Genomic DNA, 21,276 nt, shown 5'->3' on the forward strand with positions numbered 1-21,276 from the left:
GTGGTTGGAGTGTGTTGTCTTTCAGTGGGATGTTTTTCACAGATGATGCCAATAGCATAATTGGTATTTTTTTCCCCAGGACAGCTTTGTTTCTAATTGCCAAGTCTCACAGCGCTATCTTTGGGACAAAGAGCTTGTTGTTTGCTGTTCAAGGAAGTGATGAAGTTCCTGGGAAGGATTTGGGATGTGGTGTGTTGTGTGGGCTCTGGCCAGTCCTGCAGGGCCGTGTGCCCTGGCTGGCAGAGTGAGGGAGCTGTGCTGGGGCCGTGCTGCCTCATCCCCACTGCCCTTGGTGTGTCTGTGCTCACTGTTGTCACAGCACTGATCCCGCTGGAACCATTGCTCTGCTGAAGGTTACAAATTCCCCCAGGGAGCAAAATTTCCTTCTGCTATATGAGTCTTCATCTGTGTGGTCCTATTAAGGAATTTTATCTAGATCTATCTCTACTCCTGGGGCCTTCAAAGAAAAAGAGATTATAGCCAACGGTAAAAAGAATTTCTTGCATGCCATAGAACCTTTGCAGAGAGATTTGAGACAGATAATAATGGGCACGACTGTGTCTATAACATACAATGTGTAGAGTGTGTCATGGATAAATTTATACATTAATAGCTAAGTATTGATAATTATGATTAGTGAAGGAAATTCACTTTTTCTGAAATCCCATGTTACAGGATGACACAGATTTAAATAGCTAAGCACACAAATCAGAGTTAAAAATATGGATTTTCTTGCTGCTACATGATTTAGAATTATACTGAAATATTTCTTGATATTGTATAATTGAGGTTTTATTGTTCTCAAATTGTGATTAAAAATAGATCTAAAGAAGTAATTGAATAAATTAGTATGCCTAAGTGCTCTCAGAATGTAACATTTTTCATGTTAAGAGTCTTCATCTAGTTAAAACACTCAGGCACTGGCAGACAGAAAACTATTAAAAATAAAAATTAAAACACAAAGGAGCTTTTAAAAATGTTCTCTTTACAACTATTTTATTATGTAGTATATTCATTTTGTACACAGTGAAGTTGAAAAGTTTCGTATTTAAATATGTGGATAACTTATATGCTGACAGCATCCAGTGAACTGTTGGTTTCATTCATCATCTAATGAGAATGAGATCCATTAATAATTCTGAATGTTGCTGGATTTCACTTTAAAATAAGTAATGTCAACGTAAATCCTAAACTAATCTTTTTTGGAAACCTTTTGTTTAAATGTTTCACTCGGCAAATTCTTACTGATGACAAATCCTAACAGCAGAAAGACGTAAAAAATAACTTATGCTTTCTTCTCTTGAAGTGAATAAGTGTGTCCCCAGTGGGGAAGTTCTGCATTTCAATGCAGTACGCCCATACAAAAATTCAATGCATGAAAATGCTGTATTTACTACCTGACTGTGACTTCACCTGAAGCTGGGGACAAGTTGTGGGAGCTGCATTAAACTGAGAGGCTCATTCAAAAATAGGTTTATTCTTTGCAAGGGAGGGATTAACCAGTGAAGAGCCTTTTACATGTGTGAAATTTCAGCAGAGGCCGGGGAGGGACTACCATGGGTGCCTTTAGAGGGTTGTCTGGGCAAGGTGATGCTGCCAAGTCTGTTGTTTACTGCAGTTAGTAACGTATGAAGTTTGTGCTGTTTATGGCTTTTGGTTACACCTGTGGCTCTTTGTATGGGTGATGTACCCAAGAGTGCAGCAGAGCTCCTTGCCTGTGGAGCCTCAGTGGCTGATGCCCTGCTGCTGCAGTGACCCATTGCAGGCCTCAGGCATGGGTGTCCCTGCTCAAGGCCAGGCTGGATGGGATTCTGGCCAACCTGGTCTAGTGGATGGCATCCCTGACCGTTGTGAGGATGGGAACTAGGTGACCTTTAAGGTCCCTTCCAAACCAAGCCATTCTATGGTTTGGGTGAGACTGTCAAAGCACATCGTTCCCAGCTGGTGCCCTGCATACCTGTATTAACATCTCACAGCTGGCTCACCTGTATTAAGCTCACAACACCCTTCCAGAAGGCCTAAGTTCTTCCTGATTACAAGTGGTGAGAGTCTGCAGGATTGCTGACAAAATCTCAATTTTATTTCTTGGTGATACTTCTGCTGTCTTAAGTGGATGATACTGGGGTTTCTAAGTGATGCCTCCTTTTACCGTTTTGCTAAGGCAGCAAGTGAGAAGATAAAGTGATGAAATTATGTTAAGCCACAGAGTGATAGCACAGCAACTCCCTTAAAAAGCGTATCCATTTTCAACTTCTTGCACCTTTTTTTCTTTTCTTTATCCTCTCCATGTATTAGCAGTACCACTTAGTCAGATTAGCACCTGTTCACCCAAACAAAGTAAAATCTGTTTTATTGCCCTTCAGTTCTTCTTTAAAGGAGTATCATCATGCTGTTCTGTGCCAGATATTAGCCCTTGAAAAACTCGGTTTTAGTGGTATGTATAAAAAAATATGCCTGTATTTTATGTTGAACATTGGCAAATGGTTGTTTTCAACCCTGAAATGTTGCAGAACTCCTAGTCCACATTGTGGAAAAAGGAAGAAAAGGTAAAGAAAAGCATTATCAGCTCTTGGGGGCACATGTGGAATACCTACTTCCTTGCAGATTGAGCCTGTTGTACTAATGTTTCATTACATCCATATTTTAGTCTTTGTTACTCTGAACCAAGCCCTGGCTCTGTACAAGCTACCCCAGACAGCAGTAGCACTTCTGAGCCCAATTCGTTGACAGGGTTTTTGTTGTACTAGGCATTGTGCAAACATGAAATGTTTACTCTCAAGGACCTTACAATCCATTTCTAATAATAGGTAAGATGTGACTAAACTTTGATTCTTTAGCTGCATATGGCTCTGAAGCTGCTCCAGTGCTGCACTGATGCTAGGGCTTCTGAAGGTCACGGTGGGATGCAGGTGCATTTTGGGACTGCCCTGCTTGATAGAGCCCTGGGAGTTGTTCTCCTCTCTGGTGTGGAGCTGCCTTGGGAGGCTGTGTGACAGCTCAGAGGTGTTTGAATGGATCTCGTGGTTTGGTTGCTGCCCTGTGTGACAGAATTTGTGCAGGTCTCATAGCACTACAAACACTGACCACCCTCCAATGTAAGGATGCAGAGAAACCGCTCCTTTCTTTTCCTTTTAGTCAGTGCTGTTTTTTGATGTTTTCTGAAAAAGGGAGACTTTGAAAGCCTTTATAAAGAGCTCATATAATGAATTTTATGTCTAAGATACTTTTTAGTTTTGTAACTCTTTGATTGGACTTAAGAAATTATTGAAATCAGCATCTTGAAAAGTGTGTTTTTAAAGGAGCACAGATTTCAAGCCTTTCCTGCTAGAAGCAGCCCTTTGGACAAAGGAGCTCATCTTGGAAATCAGAGCGCTGCAGTTATTTCCAATATGAGCAAGTCCAGTGCAGGAGGCAGCTGGTGCTAGCCTGCTCTCACTAAACACGCACACAGCTAGGGTCAGTTCACCTGCAGCTGGAGAAAGCAGAATATCTCCAGTGTACTTCCATTTGCATTGGAGTTAAAATCCAAGGAGTAATTTTGCAAAATGTTATACCGATGCTGGTTTCTTTTTCTCACTTTTCCATTCCTTTCTAGCAATTCCTTTTTCAGGTGCATTGTTTTGTCTCTCCTTGCCATATCCTGCCAATGAGGTGATGTTGGCTAGAATCGCTGTGCACCAATGCTTTAGAGGTTCCTGATGTCAGCATGTTAAGCACAAAAGTAACACGGTAGGGTAGGAGATTACCGAAAAGAGGAGAAAAGAAAGACAGCTAAGTACAAAGAGCAGTCTGAATAAAGCACTGTGGAATGCATGACAAAATGGAAGAGGCAACAAAGGAGAAGATAATCAGAAAGTGAGAATTAGCTCATGTGCTGTTGCCTTCCTTAGATGGGGAGCACACATGTTCACCTAGACCAGTAATTTTTAGTGCACTGTAGTAAGTGTTATGCCTTTGAACGGGGGGTGATCCCTTGTATAATTTCTTGCGGGGGAGCTGCAGAAACTCGGTGTTTCTGTGTGCTTGCCTGCTCTCATTAGCAGGATGGAGTGATTGACCTCGCATGCTCTGTGGGGGCGTGTGCCCGGCATGTTCTGTGTGCAGGGAGCTGCGTGAGCGCCCAGCCCGGGAGCAGCTCCCACAGCGGCCGTGGCGTTGTGCTGGTGCTGCCCTTTCACGTGCTTTATCATTTCTAATGAAGTTTCAAGGCTCTTTAGAGGCTTTAGTGATTAACTTTAATGGATGTTTGTGATGACATCCTTATTTCACTTCCCCAGTCTCCCTGGCAGATTTTTACAGCATACAGCAGGCTCAGAATCAGTTTGTTGTCAGAGATGTCCTTACCACTGTGTTGGGTAACTGTTGCTGTGAGTAGCCCCATTCCCCCAGTGAAAAAATGTAATGATCAAAACACAATACTGGACTATATTGGTTAACTTGTCATGGAGCATATTGCTGAGCAAGGCAGCCTGGTCTGTACCAAAGCAGAGATTTATTGCAGTTTTTTATTTAATTTCATCTATTGCAAACTCATCTTCCCATTGAATCATCTTACAAATGATTTCTGAGGTGCTAGATATTATTCAGTATTTGATTATTGTTTTCCTTTTTAAAAATAAAATTCTTCAACTTTTATATTTTCATTTATCTTGATTTTCCTGCTGAGTATTTTAATTTTAATATATGTCTGTAAAACTTGTAAAATGAGAAATTAATAATAACACAAATGGTATGTATGAGACTCAGTTTCTTAGGATGGAGACATAAGAGTGCTCATGTTCTTTAAAAAGTCCTGCAGGTATTTGGTCATCTCTGTAGATGTGGAAGGAAGAACTCATTAGCACAGCTGGAGTCTTGTGGATGCCCTTAATTTGTTACTGTTCAGAGAAGTGTGGTTGTTATGCAGCTGTTTCTGAGATTTAAATCCTCTCTGGTAGCTTAGCCTTGCTTCACAATATTGTTGTTGTACTGTAACCCATTTATTATAATAATTTAATCTATCGATGGTGTATGAACACAGTACAGACTTTATACAGTTTTGGCTGGTTTATTTTACCTAAGATAGTCTAAATAATGAAAAAAATGAACATTTAAGCAGTTTACACATTTTACAGTTAATGAAATGAAAATGCTTTGTCTTACATGTGTATTTTTATTGGTCAAGTATATAGAAAAAACCCAAAAATATGCATATTATTTGTTTTAATATATATAGTTAATAGTTTTAAATACAGAGGAAAAAGAGTTTAATTTGGACAAGTGTGGAAATATAGTACTGATGGAAGGAGGGAAAAAAACTGGAGGCTTTTGATCCAAGATTACAATTCTTCTGGGAAAGAGTATATTTTCAACATTGTTTATTCTGTCATCTTGCTTTTTATTTAAAAACAAATCCAAAGTTTTATGTAAGAGCTATTCTAAATGTCAAGGCAAATTATTAAGTCTCAAGCATAATACTAGGTGAAGCTTATACAGCCTTAAGATTAACCTAAGGAAGTTAACCATAAATGAACAAGTAATTTAATTTGCTAAATTCTGAATTGTGATTGACCTTGATTTGTGTTTCTGGATTGATTCAGACTGATTGATTTATGTTTCTCAACAAATTCAGTGGTGTTCCAGTTTAAGTCTACCAAGGATGTTAACTGATGACTGTGTTTACATTTAATTTAGATTAGAAATATATTTTTGAGTGCATGTTTTGGTTATTTTTATTTCTTCTCAGAATGGCACTGTGAATTTGGGCAGATGGAGCTGTACTGAAATACTCTTTGGCATTTGTTAGGGTAATACCTGCTTGATTACTCCACCACCATTATACTTGGCGGATGATTGTGACTTGTCAGGTCCATCATCTCTTAAAATGTCAAAAGATATGTAGGCCATGGTGTATTTTGTCTTTAGGTTACATAATATCAGCTCCTCTTTGTGTGGTGCTGTGGGATGCTATTGTCATTTAGTCTCAGTATCAGTGCCCACCTGCCAGTGAGCTGCAGCCAGCCCCAAGCAGAATGGGGGTCCAGTTGTTTGTCCTTCAGCTAGCCCAGAGATGGAGGGTGATTTAGAATGACCACTATCCCTGCTTTTCAGATACTTCTGAGCTCCTCTGAATGTCTCAATTTCTGAGCTGAACTCTGTATGGAGCCACATGATGATCAGTGTTGTATTAAAGCAAATTGATGGGATGACTCAGGGAAAAGAGTAGCTCTCATATAAATGTGAGCTTCTCTAGGTCAATGCTAAAGTATTTTTTTTTTCTGAAAAATCAAGGTTTCTTATTGTAGATTAGATACCTTAATGTTTTGTTAGGCATTAGATACTTGTATAATAAATAATTGTTTCTGTCCAAAAGAATTTTATGTGAGTGACTCTAAACTCGCTTTGAGTCTAAGTGCGTTTATCTTTCATGCCAAAAATTCTTCCCAGATTTATTTCTGGAGTAGAAGTTAAGATTATATTGCTCAATCTATTTTCCTGTTATTGATAGATTTTATTTGTTTGACCTTTCTCTACTGTTGTGCTCAAAAAGAGGCAGACTTGTTATATATGAGAAAGCAAAGACTGCAACAATTTCTATTGCAGGCTCTCAGCCTTGTGCTTAAAAATAGCAAATAACAGAAGTGTCAGTATGAGTGGCTTTTCAAATATATCACTAGAATATATATGCTAGTAGCATGTCTGTTTTAATATTTTTATTAGGTTGCTGGAGGTTTTTTTGGTTTAGGTTTGTTGGATGTTTGGGGTTTTTTGGGTTTTGCTAATTTTTTGCCTCACCAAAACTGCTTCCCCTTGGAAACTAGAGTTTGGGCGATTAATTCTAATGGCTTTTAAAATTTGATTTTTATTATGAAACAAAATATGTTGTTTTTGTTTGCAAAAGCTGCTTGGAACCTTCTGTTGTTAAATACTTGTCTATGTGTGGGCACCACTGGCATGTCTGCAAAGATATAATAATTTCATGGAAATAATAATGATCCTATAATGCAGGTACAGTCAGTGTCAGCATGCAGTCTGTGGTGGGGACAGAAATTTTTCTTGCTGCTTTTTCTAGCAAAAGAAATTGAAATGTTTCCTTTGACCTTCAGGCACCTACTTTCTCAGAAGTAACTGAGAAACTGAATAACTGTTACTGTCTCAGAAACAGCATTCCTTGATCCATGCCTGGCAGTACCAAAGAAGGTTAAGGATGGGAATATTTAATATTCCACCTGCACTTAGAACTTGTTTGTGCGCTGGAATGAATGGAAAAATGTTTTCTTCCTGAAATAGGAGAATTGATCTACATGAAAAATCAGAGCATCTTCATAACTTATGCACAAAGACAATAGCCACAGTTATAATAAAGGCCTTCAGGTTTTTGAGAGATTTTAGGCCTCAAGCCTTTCACTCAGTGGGATTCTCTCCAAGTGCCCATCCGTTGGTATTCTCAGCAAGCAGGATTTTAGTCGGACAGGCCAGCTTGGTGTGGAGGCACTTCTGGAGCATTCCAGAGGAGCAGGTACTGGTACATGTGGAAATGATGCAGACAGAATGTCTGCAAGGGTTGCAGCAATTCTCAGCTTTGTTTTGATAAGCCCAAAGATGCACTTGGCCAAATGCTGATGGTGCTGAGGGTGGGCTGGGCAAGATCTTGAAATACGTTTGGCCTTCTTAGAAGATCTTTTGAATTTTTTTTTCTTTCAAGCTTTAAGCTTTTCAAGTTACAATAGACAAAATAATAATCAAAGTATTCCATAGCTGTTACTCAGAGACTCCAGTAAGGATAGCTACTGGAACATTTCAAAGTAGGATTTCACAGCACTGGGTTATATTTCTTTCCTTACACTTTGGAAGAAAGTCTTTTTTGGTTACACAAAGGGTTGAGAAGATACTGTGAGTGCCTAAGCAGCTGCAGAATTCCTCTTTTTAAAGTGAGCCATGCTCAAGTTTATCTGTCACTATGCAGACGCTGATGTGCATATCTGTCTATATAAATTATATAAACATAAATATACATGTGTAATATGTGCACACATGCATACACTTTGCATTTAATACAAAAAATACTACTGGTTAGGGTCACTCTTTGTTAGCATGATCACTACATAAATTTTTAGAGTCTTGTTGACAAAACTCTGCCTGTCACATTGTACCATCTCTGCCAGTAGCAAACATCTCCAAGGGCAGGGCCTGACCCTACACAGGCAGTCCTTCAACAGCAGTTGTAAAATGTCACCGTCACCCTGTCAAGGTCTGCCTTCACCAACTTTGTTCCCTCTGCTCTCTGGAAGTCCCAGTGGGCGTTCAGGGACGTGTCATTTATCGCTCAAGTAAAATATGGCTTTTTTTGAATATTCTTCAGCATCCCAAAGAATTCTCCATCTAGCCCTTTTCCCATCTTTGTTGTCCAAATGGCTGGGGAGTGTGCCCAGGCAGGGGACAAAGGAATTTGTCTTCAGCAGATGGTTTATTTTAAGAGGATGTGCCAGTACTAATGTAGAAGAACTGACAGGGTACTCTCAGCAGTAAAAAAAAAATTGAAATATGGGCTGTAGCATAAGGTTTTGCTGCAGTCACTGGAAAAATATTAACTGAAAATGTTGTTAAAATAATGGAAACATAATTGTACGCATCGAAAGTTGAAAATGAAGTGCATTGCACCCAACACCCAAGTCTTCAACCTAAATGCAGAATAAAATAAAAAAAGATGGATTGTGAGCACCTTGGAATTCAGACTGCATGAATTTGCAAAAATGCCGTAGCAAACTTCTAGGAGAATTTTTTTTTTTTTAATCCAAAGAAATTTATTTCTGAAGTCTGGGGCTGTGAATGGAAAACAAATTGTTTATAAGCTGTGCTTAGACTGAAAAAAGGGTTAGACTGCGTTAATGGAATAGGGCAGTTAGCGTGGGCTGGCTCATCGCTCTTGCAGCAATAGAGACACTTCCAGTTTGCAGAGATTCTGGTTTCTTTTGGCACAGATGTCCTTTTTGTCCTCTGGCACAGTTTTCCTTGATTTTTCAAAGAAATATTGGATGTTTGTTGCTCGTCTATATCTAAGAAGAGCAGCTTGCTTCTCCCTCTGGTATAATATGCCTCTGCTTATTGCTCTGCAGTATTCTGTGAGGGAGCATGCAGGACTGGATAACCTCTACAGAGCAGCTGCCTTTGGATATTTGGCACTGTTATTAGCAATATACTATTGGGATCACAGGCTCCTGTAATAAATTTAGCAATCTTGGCTGTACTATCATTATACTTATCTAGAACCCCTCAGAGCTAGAGAATTTGAAAAGTACATATCCTATTCTCACTGTGGTGAGTACCACTGCATGAATAGAAAGGAAGCAAATATTAGTGTTTGTATTTTTATGAAGATTCAACATTTAACTTCTGGTATCTACTGACATCTGCAGCTGTATAATGTGTTACCTTTCATTGCCCTTGAGGACAGGCCAGGGAGAGAGGGCTTAAAGGTTGGTAATGACAAAGAAGGGGAAAAACCAGCAAGGAGAAGATCTGCTCTTGGAGCTGCTCAGATGTTCAGAAACCAGAAAGTGCTTTCTCAACCTGCTTGGAAAATAAGTTGTGAGCATACAGTACTCGAGTCTGAGCAATAGGCTTTTCAGTGAGGTTTCTTGCAGTTCTTCAGATAAAGGAAAAACACTGGAGTCACATACTAGAGTGTGTGAATAGGGAATGTTCAACATTCAACTACAGACACAATTCTTGTTTTGCCCCTCTCAGGAAGGCAGCATGTCTTATAAAATTATTATAATATATTAATTATTTACTTGACTCTGATAATGCAGAATAATATGATTGCCAGTCAAAGCTGCACACTGAAGTTGGATGCTGCCTGAGTGCTCAGGCAGCATTTCAGCTGGCCTCTGTTAGGCCTGTTTTTATATATGGACTGTTAAACACAGCTTTGTGAAATCATGATTCATTTACTCTAACGAGATAGGGATGTGAGCTCCAAGATGAAGACTCTCAACAGCTGCTAGAAAGCTTTTCACAATTTACAATTGGATATGTGGTCTATATTATTTAATTCTTAAACATGTGATCTTTGTGAAACTTGGTTGGCCAAATTAGCCAAGTTTGCCTTTCTTGGTTATCTACCAGTGCTTGCATAACCAGAGAACCAGAAATGGCTTTTGCTTTCTCTACCTTCAAGGTAAGGCAGGAATAGCCTAAATCAGGGATTTTCATATTGCACCATTTAACTAAAAGCTGTTTCCAGTAACTGGATGCAGTATTTCCTCTACTTTCACTCACAGCAGTTTTGGGCAATATAACAAAATAGCATTGGATACCTGGATGATTGATTGCTGCAGAATCCAGTACTCACTAGGCAGCAACAACCCTGGGATGCAAGCGCAGAGAACTGGCCTGCCTTCATTTCTCGACTTCATAACAATTCTTGTGCGTATTCTCAGGCCAGCTAGAGTGAGTTCAGACACGTGCCCAGAAATGTGATGAATTAATCTGAAGGTTCTGCAGCCAATACTTTATAATCTCATATTTGCATTATTAATAGCTGCTGTATCTGCCTCGTGGATTCAGATCTGCTGCTGTGCATTCTGTGAGGGCATTTTAGGGCTTTAAGATGAACCCATGAAGAAATACAATTTAGGATGGAAAACAGACAATTTTTAAGAACAAGTGCAAAACCAGGAAGATAATGGATGAGTCAGGAGGATTTGTTGGACTTGATCCCAGCCACCTAAAATTTCCTGACAGAAGCTTCATTTTTTCTTCTACCACTGCAAACTTTTCTGTTTAAGATGGTACTTAGAATGGTGCCTGCACTCTGTCGAGTGCTCACAGGAGTGATAAGGCACAATTTGCAGTGTTGTGCATCTTCTGCTGATACTGTCTTGTGGAAATGTACCTCTGTGGGCAGCAATTGCAAGTGCAAAGTGTCAGGCAAAGTATTATAAGTGACCCCTTCCAGCATAAATCTTTCTAATAGAATTTCTGATTCTGCTGATCATCTAGGATTTTCCATATGGGATTGAGTTCTTTCAACACCATACCTTCAAAAAGCATCTGTAATAAATTGGTGATAATCTGTAATAAATTGGTGGGGCTACCACCAATGTGGGCTTGGCAGGAGGCATTAGGTGTCCTTGATTATTCTTCATGACTTCTAGTGAGACCAGCTGAAGATCTGCAGTTATATTTTGTCCCTTAATGATCTTCCTTACCCAGGGTTTACAGTGGCTTCCACACTAATGTTGGCACAGTTTGTCTTCTCTTGTTTCATCTTCAGCTTTTGTGGTGATTATTATTCATATTACAGTAGTAGTTAGAGCACTCTGTTAGCATTAGAGTCCCACAGGATCAGATGAGCTACAAACACAGAAGAAAACTCAGTTCTCTACATATCAAATATGTTAAAATGTGTTAAAAAGTCACTGGTACAGATGTATCAAGTGGAATTAAAAAGGTAAAGATGGTTTGTCACCACAGTGATAGTGCCCCTAAATTTACCTCAAGGCATTGCATGGAACTCTTAAATCTTTTCCTCTTCTACTGTTTCACTTTGGTACACTAAATATTCAGAAGACTGGGGAGAATTTGCCCTGAAATCAGGTTTTATCAAGATCTGTGGTTCCTCTGGTGTTGAAACAGACACCCATGCTGCCTTTTCTGTGGCTGCTCTAATTAAAAGTGAAGTGGATGTTCAGCATCCCAGCAATGGGGAAGACCATGTATAAGGATATTAGAAGGGAGTTTGTTGAAAAGAGGTGTTGTTGGCAGACCAGAATCAATGAGCAGGATAAATATGGCATTGAACAAAGCAAACATGCTGGAGGGGAACACGTGGAAGGAAATTCAACCAGTGTGTTTTCACCCAAAGGACATTGTCTGGAATGTTTGTTTAAAGGTCAAATGTTCTTAGTAGAAATATCATTGAGTAAACACCTCAAGTGAAATAAACTACATTTGAGAGGAGGAGGACTGAGGTGTAGATATTTTTAAAAATATTTGCCCTTTGAAAGGAAAAAAAATCAGAGAATATCAGTTGTCATAATTGTGCTTATGGTTCATAATGTGATATTAGAGGATAAAGCAATATGTTTTTTAACTATTTTGGGAATCCTAAGTGTCAGGAAATACTCTGTTCACTTGTAATAGTGCAGGGAAAGCAGAAGTTTCTGCAGAACATAGGAAAATAAAAGTGACTTTCTCTTTTATGCAGCTCCTTGTCTTTTCTTGAATGCAGAGAACTGTTTTCAGACAGTTCCTTGCTGTCAAGGAAAAAGATGAGAAGAATGAATCCCATTAATTGTTAGTTTTTAAGCTTCCTGACTAATGAATGAGTCTGATCTTGGTAGTGCTCTAGGATGACACCTAATTAAAGATAATTGCATCTGAACATAAGCTGTGGAGATGCTCAAAATTAATCAGAATTATTGTCCTAGCAACTGTTGTTATTAGATATACTTATGGAGCTGGGAGTGTAGGAAATTATTCTTCTAAAAGAAAAGTTTTTGGGACCTTTCTGATTGAAGAGTTGCTAAGGAGCATAGAGGAAAATAGCAGTATGTGTGTTGGAATTCTACCACAGTTTACCTGGCATTGAGAGAAAAGTGATATGTAAATTAACTTGTAGGCTAAACTCAGAAGTGATTCCTTGCTGCTTACAGCTAGAAGCCTGAAGAAATAAAAAAAAATTGAGAGCCTCTGGTCTAGTCAAGATTTGTCTGTGTGCCATCTTTGATGCAGATAAATTAGATAATTTCTAATTTTAACTATGCAATATACAAAAATGATAAAATGAATGCAGAGATGCATGCCTCATTGAAGGGTCTTTGAATCAAATGGGTTGGAATGTATCAAAATCTTCCTCTCAGTTGACACAATGCATTTTCACACACACGGTCATTTTGGAAAAACACCAGTAGGGTGCATAGTTGGGCTTCACAGTGATATGGTGTTGCCATTTGCTGTAGTTTTACTCCAAACTTTTTGACGGAATGTGGTGTGGGTTTTTTAAGTTGTTCTTCCTGAGGAAAGTTTTCATTGATCTTTTTTCCCTTGTAGCTGTGGGAACAGCTTTAGAACTTGGTTATAGTATATACCAAAAGCTCAAATGATAAAGGACAAAGAAAGTGTCAGACCTGAAAAAAATGTGAAAGAAACTCAAGTGCTCGGCCCTTATGCCTTTTAAGTCACTTATGACTCACAGTTTTGACTGACCGAACTTGGCAGCATTTTTGGTATTTTGGGTATATTTGTGGAAGCCCACAATAGTGGGTTTTGTCATCCTTTGTATTCAATAATTCAACACAGATTTTAGTCTTTTTAAATTGTTGGAGTCCTTTGAGATCTTTTCAGGAGTGAGAGTTGGCTTTGAATTACTTGAAAAGTATTATTAAATAGATTATGTAAAGAAAGTGTGATCTCCTTTGGAGGTTTTCTATCCTTTAATAAGGGGCAGAAAGCCTGGGAGCAGGGCCAGGAGTAAGAAGTTGGCAGGGACTGTACCTCCTATAGAAAAGGGAAGGGAATTTGGAGTCTAAACCTAAGCAGACAGGGAGGTGGAGGAGAATGAGCCAAAAGCAGGGTATGCAGCTTTGAGGAGCAGGGGCAGAAGCAGTGGGAAGCAAGGCATGCTGTCAGCAGCCATTTGACCAAAGCAGACTGTACCTTCTCCTGCACAGCTGGAGCCAGCCTGCATGAGGTCTGAGCTGCAGTTCCTGCCCTTGGCCTGTCCTCGGGGACAGCTCTGCAGAGCTGTGTCCCACATCCTCCTCTGCCCCACGGTGGCACCCAGATCTGCCAGCCCCGTGCTGCAGGAGCCTGTTGGGCACTCCATAACCGCCCCCAAACAAACATAGGATTAACCCCAGAACTAACCCCCCTAAAAAACCAAACAAAAATACAAACCATGGTCATAAATCATCAACCAATCACCCACCAAATTTTACGTCCTTGTAGCTTATAAAAAGCATGACACTGAAGATGTCAAGACGGCTGCCACACACACCCAAGACACAAGACTCAGTCCTAACCTTGCTGTCAGTTTTTGCTAGGTATGTACATGCAAGTGTCTGTGCTCCAGTGTAGGTGCCCTGGACACCTTGATTGGGTAGATGGGAGCTGGCAGCAGTGAAGGGTTTCAGCCTGGGTTGGAGGCTCATTAGATTCAGCTCATCTAATCTGGCTGCTAGGAGGAGTCAGCAGAAAAACTAAGGATGCTCAAGATTTTAAGTGTTTAGTATGAGGGTGCAAAGCTTGGCAGAGTCCAAGTACTGAACCCCAATAAATGGTGGTTTTATTAAATTAAATTGCAGAAATTAAATGTTTGACAAAGATTTCCAAGAAATCATTCTGATGCTCAAAGAAAGGAGAACCATCTAAACCTGCTTTCCATTCTTTGATTAAACAACTTAAAATGCAATAAGATATGTTAGAATAAGGTATATTAGGTGTATTTGAATAAGGTATCTTAGTCTTTAAAGAAGATATTAAAGTACTATGCAGTAATACTGTCATATGTCAAAGATTCTTTATGAAATTGAATTATGTCAAATAAAAACTTCAGTCTTTTTTTAACCTCTCAGAGCTCAGTTCACAGTTTGAAGAGTAGTGTTGAAAGGATGTTATAGATAAAGTAGTGTAAACTCGGGGGTAGATTGCTTCTCAGAGTTGTGTATGTTTTATACAAAAACCAGGCACTGATATTTGGTTAAAGCTCTTTGAATATTGGCAGAACAGTACCACAAGTAATAGAGCTGCAGTATTTTCTGGTCCAGAAGGTGATTTGTCCTGAGCCAGTCTTTTAATACAAAGGTAGAGACTTTAAATACAATGAACAATTTTCTTCTTTTTGATTTTTTCTTTTTGTTTAATTCTGTAAATATGTTGGATTAATTTTGAGTAAACAGTTACTTTGTGTCCCATAGGGACAGTTCTCTGGCTTGCTCACTTGCACTTTGCTTAGCTGTGATTTTCAGTATGTATAATTAATCAAACTAATGAACTTACAAAATAAGTAAATAATATTGCATTGTAATACAGCCCTCTTGACTTTGCTTTTCGACCTTTTTGGATGTTTGAATATTTTTTACTTCAAAAGGCATGTAGGAAAATCCTGTATCTGCTTTTGGGGAGCCACCCCAAGCTTAGTGTCCTTCTGTCCTTCTAGGAACCAGCAGTGTCACAGTCTGTGAGGGTCATGTCAGGCAGGTTGCAGAGCACATCATGTCCACGGTTGTTTCTGCAGCACTAGGACACGCCCTGTGCTGATACAGGAGTGGTGCAATGTGGTTCATACTCCCTTTCTTCTCTTCCTTCCTTTCTTTTAACCATTCCATGTTTCCATACTAATCTTGTTACACTTCTAGTGACAAGAGAAACCTCACACCCTGATAATTCCTTCACGACAAAGCTTTGACAACACCATATTTTCACAGTTGTGTGTAGGCACAATGTAGTAGGGGTGCAAAGGGTGTTGCCATCTCTGTTTGAAGGCAAGGAAGAAATGAAGTTTTAAGCAGGTAAAGCAGCTAGAATTGATGAGACAAACAGTGATACCACAGATGAGATGTACAGCTCTTATCTGTGATACCACTGTAAGATACTACTGTAAGATACCACTGTAACTTTGCAGACATATGTGCCTGTGTAACACATTAAACAAGGCATACTTCACAAATATAGGATGCTGAACCTTATTATAAAGTTTCTGAAGAGAATGGTTTACCACAAATAAGTGGCTATGTGCTTGGTATGAAATAATTGTATCAAAAACAATCTACTCACAGAAAAGAAGTAGGGTCAGAGAAGCTAATACAATTTTTTAGTATATAGTCTAGCATTTTTATTTGAAATTTAGGGATATTTCCATGGGAAAGCCTACTGGAGTTTTCTTAGTAAGGGCTTTTCTCCCATTCTCCAAATCTTGTGCTAATTAGCCTCCTACCTGCCTTTTCCTGATGCCAGTTCTGACTGTCTCACACCATGTTCAGTGCTTGAATCCTCTTCCTTCTGTCTTGTGCTGGCTGAAATCCATCTCTCTGCATGCTAAATATGTTAATTAATTTTCTCATACACTGGACTGAGATATAAACTTTTTTTTCTTTAATCACACATACTGATAGCATAGTTTCTTAGAGAATACATGTACTTTCATATATGTTCTGCAATTTCAAATATGTGCTTCTCCCTAATCCCTAGAAACTCAAAGTATCAGTCAGCCAGAAATGCATCCTGCAGTAGTTTATCTCTGGTTGCATCTCTGCTTTCCCTGTCCATTTTTAATGCATTGAAAATGTGCAGGGAGGGGAATGCTTCAGTGGCAGTGATCAGTGGGACCTTGCTGTGAGGCAGAGCTGCTCTGCTGCAAAGTGCATTGCAGTACACAGGAGTAGATGGAATTTGTACCATTTGTGCAGAATTGTGCATTTGGGTTGCATTGGCTGTGTGATGCATCATTAGCAGATGACCAGTTTGTCCCTAAGGAAAGCCCCAGTCTCTCCCAGCTATTAAATGCTCTATTTATGTAGTCTTGATGTCACTGAGGGTAGCAAATGATAACACAGAGAGATTACAGCGGTGCAGCTTCCTGGCTGCGGGAACGGCGAGAGCCAGATGCTGGAGATGTTTCAAGTCAGCATGGGCAGGAAAATATTTCCCCTGAATAACTCTGTGCTGCTCTTATTTCAGAAGAAATCAGGTTAGGCCTTAATCCGAAGTTTTAACATCTTTTTCAAAACTGTTGACAGTGCTTGTATATTCCAGAAATGTATACACACAGGAGAGGTGAAGTTTCTGCCCTGAACACTTCCACTGGCAATGAATTCTGTAATTTAAATGTCAAGAATTCAAAAATCTTGTTCTTTTTATGATATTTTTTTAACTGGCTTTAGGAAGTCCAGATATTAATTTGTTAAATCTTCTTTCTGGTAATCTAAGACAAAAATGTAATCTTTATCCATCATAAAAACATACCAGTTTGCCCAGTTGCAGTCCTTTTCTTACTTAGAAGAGATTTTTTTATACAATTTTGTGTCTTTCCTCTGCAGTTCCCTTTTTAGAAGCAATGACTCATAAACATAGAGTTGAGGTGAAGACCTATTATTTATTCCTTGAGGAAATTATCGTGATTTCAGTGCTAATCTTCATTCAGTTCCCTGACTATCTTAACACTTTGTTACCTTTTTTTGGCACAATGATCAGATGTTTCTGCTGAGCTTTCTGCCATTAAATCAATGGTCACAAAATTTTCTGATTTGACAGAATTAATTTACAACTGTCATGCTAAAACTTTGCTTTATTTGGATTTTTGAACATTAAATTTTATTTGCTTTTATGTTGCCTATTTAGCTTTATTGTTTAGGATTTTTAAAGCTTTCATGGCACTTTTGGTTATGAGTTGACAGTTGTTTTGTGTCACCTGCATATATTTTTTTTTCTACAGACTATTATTTCTAGGAGATTCAGCCAGAATTATGGAGCAATTCATTGCCATAGTAAAAATAAACTGTTTATTTTTTATTCTTCACTTTATATCCAGATTTTGATTCAATATGACTATTCTATATTGGGCCAAAATATGCCTTCCCCATTAAGGGTGAGTTTTGAACAAAAGATCTAAAACATTTCTGTGCTACCTTAACACAAGAGAACAATTCTATGAAAATCACAGGTTTCATAAAATTTGATTATTGTGGCTAGCCTCAAGTTTTTTCATGTTTGAAGTACTTAATTGTAAATTTATTCAATGTGCCGCAGCAAAATATATTGTAATATTTCTTATTTCCTAGCAAACAGCAAACCTGTAACCTTGTTCATGCTTTTTACAAGGTTAAATAAAGTGAGAATTTTACTTAATTTTACAGAATAAAGTGAGGCATTTTACTTAACAAGGACCTTTCACCATCCATTGGCTTTATTTCTGCTGCTGTGCCACTCCCTTCCTTGCTTCAACGGAAAGGAAGCAGCTTATAATAATATAAATGAAGAGTGAAATAAAAAAATACCGAACATTAATTGAGTGTAAATCCTTTAGTTCAATTTTGTCAATGCCTACTTCTAATCTTACTTGGCTATTTTTGTCTTTTTATTGCCACGTAGTGTTCAGACCTCATTTGTGCTATCTTGCTTCACTTTTAATAGATTTTCTTTAAATCCATTAATACTCTAAATGAGATTGCTCTTTTCTGGTATCCAAGAGTCAGGAGGGAATGCTCAGAAGTGAATTGCTACAATTTAAAAATTGGAGTATTGCTCCCACCAGTGTCAGCTGGAATACTTGGTCATCACACCCTCCTGACAGATGGGAACAAAGGTGGCTGATGAGAAGATCTGACACAGAGGTTAGAGAGCAAAGAATTTGGCTTCTATGCATGCTTCCTTTTTTGTCATTGTCCTTTGGAATGTGCTTGTGTGGAGGTTTGTTCTTGGGCATTTGCAGCAGGGCACCTGGCTGGGTATGGAATTTCCAGCTTGCACAGGGTGTGCCACGTCTGCAGGCACAGCTCAGCCTTTGGGTTGGTGGGAGGTGTGGCACAGGGTCTCCCTCTGAGCACCTTCACAGGTTTGCTGGTGCTTTAAATCCATCTAGCTTGAAACCTCTGTTTATTCTGACTATATCTTTGATACAGTTATGAGACTAAGATGGTTACTTGTTGTTCTAAAAGGCTGGATTACAGGAAATCCTTAAAACACCATACGTTTTTAAAGATTCCTATTTTATTTGAGCTGGTTGGCTTTGCTTTCACCAGCTTTTACAACGTGACAAGCAGCAGACAGTAGGATGGGAAAGTCCAGGGAATTTGGAGTCACAAAGCTGCTGACTTGCAGTTACCATTTACCAGCAGGAAGGGGTTTATCTCATTACTTTTCCCTGGAGATCTAACCCAGCCCACACACATACCAGAGTATTTAAATATGTATAGAAACTATTTTCAAACCCTTTTGAACCAAGTTTTCTTTCACCTCAGCTGGCTTCATTTCTGGGCCTTGGCCAATGGTTCCTGTGTTGAACTTGTAATTCCTTTATTAGTGTTTCTTTAAGGAAAACTACAAAATCTGCTGACATAAGGAATTTTGTCAGCTTTATGAGTAAATTGTCTTAAATGTCAAATTATGTTGTAGATAAATCATTTTTAGTATCAATTCAAGGGATAAGTTCACATAGTATCCTGGAATGCAGCAGAATGCTGTATAGCACGCGTCGTGAAGAAACCTGCAGACTGTCTTTGAAAAAAATACTGATACTGTCTCTTATTATGAACTGTAGATCTTAGAGTGCTTTAAACAAAATCTAAAACTGTTAATGAAAGAAAACCAGTGACCTAGAACTATAAGTTGTGCAAATTCTATGACAAAATAATTCAGAGGAATTTCTGAATATCCTCTGGTAAATTTCTAATTCTTTTACCTCTATAGAACCTAAGATTCCTGAAAACACTGGTGATTTCACTAAGTAGATGCACTTATCTTGGCTTTTGAACTGCCTATAGATTGAGAGTTATGCAACTGACTGATGAAATTAATTTGATGAATTCCTTCTTACAGAGAGAGGAAGGTAATAAATCAGTTTGGAAAAGAAGCATGCTCAGGGTTAAGCATGCAGGTAACTTATTGAAGGATGAGGTGCCATCACACACTGAGTACCTTCTGAGCTGCAGTCTTCTGGGCCAGAAGAAAAAATGTTTTCTTTTCTCACATTGGATTCTCTTTGAAGTTTAGTAGATCTCTGTGATGTTTTGTGGAGAAGATTTATGTGTAGCATCATATGGTGATGGGAGTATAATAGTTACATAATTAATCTTTCTACACTGATTACTATGTATTGCCAACATTTCCAACATTAAAGTTTGAGTATTTGGGTTTGTTATCTGTGTTTATCCAGCACTCCATGGACACTGCAGAGGCATCTTGCTGGTACATTTAGAGAACAGAAAGGAAGGGAAGCTTTAAAAATAGTAGGATGGGAGCACAGCTGGGTTGGATGGTGACCAAGAAGCTGCTCAGTGACTCACTGTCACACTCTGGTCCTGGAGCAGCCACTTTCTGGGACAGGCACACTGCTGACCCTGTGACAGATCAGAGCTGACTGGAGCTGCTTCAGGACTGTGTGGAGCTCAAGAGCCACACGTTGGCCCCTCTGGCATAGATTGCTCAAGTTTGTTATGTCTCATGGTTGTTGGATATGGTGTGTTATCCCACTGCCTTAGTGGGGATTACAGCCTTTCCTTGTGATAGTCCCTGTGAAAGAGCACAGATGAGAATGAAATAAAAATACCTCATGGTTTTCTGAAACCTCTTCCTGTGTTCCTTTGATTTTACAGCAAAACTTGTTTTCTGAAGTTAAATTCTTAGTAGGCATTGAACTTTTTATGATGAATACTAATTAACGTGACTTTTTGTGCAATTTGCTTCAAACCCATTTTTAAAATTAGTATTTCTTTTTTGTGCCTCTGATACTGATACTGACCTTTACTGCTTTTATTTTATAGCATCTTACACCTGTCTTCTTGCTCTATAAGAGGAAAACCAGTGAGGAAGCCTGAGTCTCGTATTCCTTGTTCCTCCATATAGATCTTTGATTACATCACAGATTTTAGCATGTACAGAAGACACAAGCACTGTATATTTTCTGACTGTGAATGTCTTTTTGCCTACTGCAATCACAATTGCCTCGTGTGCACTTTTTTAGTTGATGCTGATACTTACTGATCTTAATCCCTCTTCTGAAGAGAAATGCTGTCGAACCTTGTAATACTGTCAAAAAGCATGAAATTCAGAGAATCATATTAGTGACAGAAAAGTCCTGTTAGGTCATCCAGTCCATCTCTTGCCAGCACAAGCTTCTCCACAGGGATATTCTCTAATGCTCTGCCTACTTGAGAATGGTTTGTAGTTCTTCAGCTGGAAACCCTGAGACTGATCCACTGTACATATAATTATCCCATTGCAACATTTCTCCTCTGTATGTGCTTAAACTTTGACCTGCAGACCAGTCAGGTAAGAACTGACTGTTGATTCAGAGCATCTCTGTGTGTGTGTGGCTGTGGTGTATCATACCCAAAAGGCATGAATGAGTACTGGCAAAGTGACAAAATATTACCAATGTCTAAAGGGACACATGACTGAGCAGACCTGCATCCTATTTCTGTACTGTCAGGCACTTCTTGCCAAGAAGCTGAGTATCAGTGGCTCTGGGTTTTAGTTTAATACTATGGCAGCTGTCTTCTCAAGCATCTCAGTATTATATTGGTAAAATTCTGAGCTCAGCAGAGTCATATATTTCTTTCAGGTTGCCTGATCTAT

The 21,276-nt window shown here is 38.9% G+C and overlaps 1 protein-coding gene across 5 annotated transcripts in view; it reads left to right on the forward strand.

Annotated features, from left to right (window-relative positions):
• Window positions 1–21,276, forward strand: part of TJP1 (tight junction protein 1) — a 155,333-nt gene that overhangs the window by 10,524 nt on the left and 123,533 nt on the right. The window lies entirely within an intron of this gene.

This window comes from Melozone crissalis, unplaced genomic scaffold (genome assembly GCF_028551555.1).
Source record: "Melozone crissalis strain CALT ecotype California unplaced genomic scaffold, PUWL_Pcris_2 ptg000014l_1, whole genome shotgun sequence".
NCBI classification, from domain to species: Eukaryota; Metazoa; Chordata; class Aves; order Passeriformes; family Passerellidae; genus Melozone; species Melozone crissalis.